The sequence below is a fragment of the Salvelinus sp. IW2-2015 genome, unplaced genomic scaffold (assembly GCF_002910315.2).
Source record: "Salvelinus sp. IW2-2015 unplaced genomic scaffold, ASM291031v2 Un_scaffold2288, whole genome shotgun sequence".
Lineage (NCBI taxonomy): Eukaryota > Metazoa > Chordata > Actinopteri > Salmoniformes > Salmonidae > Salvelinus > Salvelinus sp. IW2-2015.
The window spans coordinates 174,118-177,399 of record NW_019943614.1 but is presented as its reverse complement, the minus strand read 5'-3'; the positions used below and the strand labels follow the sequence as shown (position 1 = coordinate 177,399).

Below are 3,282 nucleotides of genomic sequence, written 5' to 3'. Positions count from 1 at the left end.
TGCAGTTGTGGAGACGGAAAGTGTTAGTTCAGTTTTGTTACAGAGCGGTCTACGTCATAGAAGCGACCACCTTTCCTTTTTTTAAACCAGGCTGGAACCACCCAAGACTCCGGAGACGGTCGGGACGAGTAGGGGGAGACCCGAGCACGGGAACAGTGTGACGCGACAGACATTTATCTCCTGTTCTCATATAAGCTGCTTGTGTGGAACGGCTCTCGTGCAGAGACTATTAAGGATGCAGGCAGAACAGGCAAAAAGGATTAGGGGAAATAAGATCCCTCCAACCCCTCTGAGGAGTCCGAGTGGCTATTCTAGACCTCTAGCAACACACACTCAAGGTCTGTGAGGAGGAAAACACATGCGAGACACAGCCACATCACCCCAAAGCCAAGCAGCGTAGGGCACAAGACACCCACCTATCCATTCTCTTTCAAGTGCAATAGTCATAGTTTTTAAGGAAATCTAGAACAGAAAGCTAGTCCGTCCCCCCCCGCCCACAGCTGCCCTGCATGAACAAGGCCAAAAAATTGAAATCTTCCTCCGCATTATCAGTTGTGAGTGTGTCTGCGGGGGCTCTCGGTACATGTTAGAGAGTGGCTGTTCTCACGTCTACAGTCACGAACCTCATTCAGAGGCAGCTCTAGATCAACAGTTGAAGAGAGGGAGTTAACTACTGCTAAGTGTCTCTGCTTTACATCTTGTCCATAAGAATAGATAGATTCGTCATGAAGGAAGAATATCAGAGAGAGTAAGAGTCCTAGAGCCAGAGGAGAGTCCTACAGTAGATTCCTAGCGTTGGAGTAGAGTCCTACAGTAGAGTCCTAGTGTTGGAGTGAGATCCTACAGTAGAGTCCTAGTGTTGGAGTAGTCCTACAGTAGAGTCCTAGAGGTGGAGTAGTCTACACAGTAGAGTCCTAGGCCAGGGAGAGTCCTACGTAGAGTCCTAGCATTGGAGGAGAGTCCTACAGTAGAGTCCTAGCTGGAGAGAGTCCTACATGTAGAGTCCTAGGCCAGACTAGAGTCTAATACAGTAGAGTCCTAGCGCCAAACTAGAGTCCTAAAGTAGGTCCCACATATCGTCCTAGCACAGTCAGGCCACAGTAGAGTCCCTAGCGCCAGACAGAGTCCTACAGTAGAGTCCTAGCGCCAGACTAGAGTCCTACAGTAGAGTCCTAGCGCAGACTAGAGTCCCAACCGTAGAGGTCTAGCGCAGACTAGAGTCCTACGTAAAAGTCCTAGCGCCAGACACTAGATCCTACAGTAGAGTCCTAGCGCCAGACAGCTAGAGTCCTACAGTAGAGTCCTAGCGCCATGAGGAGGTCCTACAGTAGAGTCCTAGAGCCAGAGGAGAGTTCCTACCAGTAGAGTCCTAGCCCAGAGGAGAGTCTCTCAGTAGAGTCCTGCACCAGAGGGAGTCCTACAGTAGAGTCTGCGCCAGACTAGAGTCTACGTAGAAGTCCTAGAGCCAGAAGGAGAGTCCCTACAGTAGAGTCTAGCGTAGTGTTTTCAGTAGTCTAGTGTTTTACAGTAGGTCTGAGTGTTTTGAGTAAGTCCTAGTGTTTTACAGTAGAGTCTGAGTGTCGAGTTGCATACATAGACGTACATAGAGTAGAATCCTAGTGAAGCAGTTGTTGATAGAGGTCTTTAGTAAGTAGTCCCTTCCTTTGTTTTAGTTAATGTAAGAAGTAGTCCATCGCTCTCCTCTCTCTCTCCTCTCTCGTCTTTGCATTTTGTGTTAGTGTAGTCTCCTGGGGGGAGATGATATGCTGGAGAACTGTTGTCCATGGCCTATCACTGCTGTTTACTTTTTATGTTTCGCTTTTTCCATGTTGCTCAGCAACAAAAACTCGGGATTTGTAAAATAGCCTATTTTTTTTAATTTTTATTGTATTTATTTTTTAGGCATGGTTATTTTAAGRTGGTCTGAGAACTTTAATTACTTAACTACTGTTTATTCGACATTAAAATGACTTAACTGGATGAATGGATCATGTAACATGGAATACTGTACCTCGTAAACAACACAGTTGCTCCGTCTTCTGGCCTGTTCTGCCCAGAGAAGTGGGACTGCGGCTCCAGACTGAGCCCTAATGGAGCCCGAACATAACTGAAGGTAGAAGACAGTCTAGAGCCCCTAGAGGATAGGCGGATGCCCCCGGGGAAGCACATATGAAGTGGATATGACAGCCCACCCTGTACCCTGTTTTGTGTCCCACAACTATGGTTGCAAAATTCACAACATTTTCCCAGAGTTCCTAGGGTTCGAAGTTTCTTGGAATAAGAGATTTCTGGAAAAACCGAGGAACTTTGCGGAAGTTTCCGTAATTTTGCTACCTCAGCCAGTCCTCCTCTCCCAGCCAGGACTCTGTGGGACAATGTTCCTCTGTAGAGGGAGAACTCGACCCTTGAACTCTTGGTCTGTGACCTGTACATGTAGTTCCACCAGGACTCCCTGTTAATAGGGGTCGCGTTCAGCAGGGGCCCGGGGCACAACGTTGTTGAACGTTGAGATACATGTTATGTAGAACAAAATATGCCTCTGAACTCTATTCATGACATTTCTATGTGCAACGTTCCACAACGTTTCACAACGTTTGCCTACATGAATGTGACCCTGGCCCTTGCTCTTGACTGCCTGTCTCGGTGTTCACTAGTTCTATCTATCTCATCGAACTGCTCTCATATCATACTAGTTCCTATACAAGACAAGCCTCTTTATTTTGGTGTTTACGTCACTGTACTAAAGATTTATMTCACTGTCTGTTGGTTTAAACTTTTTGTTTTTTTGTGGGGGGAAAACTGGATAAGAAATAATGAGCTTTTAGAGGATAGTCTACGAGTTACCAAGTTACCGAGTTCTGCCGACTCTAGATGGGCTCTGATTGGTTTAAGGATGCCTAGCGTCATCCAATGACAACATGAATTGTGACATCAGCGAGATACTCTTATCGTGTAGTGGTCTATATTGTAAAATAAAAGTTAAAATGATCATTGAGTGTTGATAGAATGTACGTGGTGTTGTTAATGTCCCAACTGCCCAATTACACAGCTAACATGGCTGCTTATTGTACGTGGTGTTGTTAATGTCCCAACTGCAATTACACAGCTACATGGCTGTATTGTACGTGGTGTGTTGTTAATGTCCCAACTGCAATTACACAGCTACATGGCTGTATTGTACGTGGTGTTGTTAATCCGTTGACATGTCCCGTTTTATAGAAAACATCACGGCTCTCAGCGACAGACAGGCGCTCTGTGGGACGCAGACAATGAGTCTTACAA

General features: G+C 46.1%; 1 long non-coding RNA gene across 2 annotated transcripts; it reads left to right on the top strand.

Annotated features, from left to right (window-relative positions):
- Window positions 1–935: 935 nt before the first annotated feature.
- On the top strand, window positions 936–1,347 carry LOC139025121 (uncharacterized). Of its 2 annotated transcripts, none has more exons than XR_011476567.1 (4): window positions 936–988; window positions 1,020–1,066; window positions 1,124–1,187; window positions 1,253–1,347. It is a non-coding gene; the product is annotated as an uncharacterized lncRNA (long non-coding RNA). The 2 variants fall into 2 exon arrangements; XR_011476568.1 differs by having other exon boundaries at window positions 1,105–1,187.
- The last annotated feature ends 1,935 nt before the right edge of the window (window positions 1,348–3,282 follow it).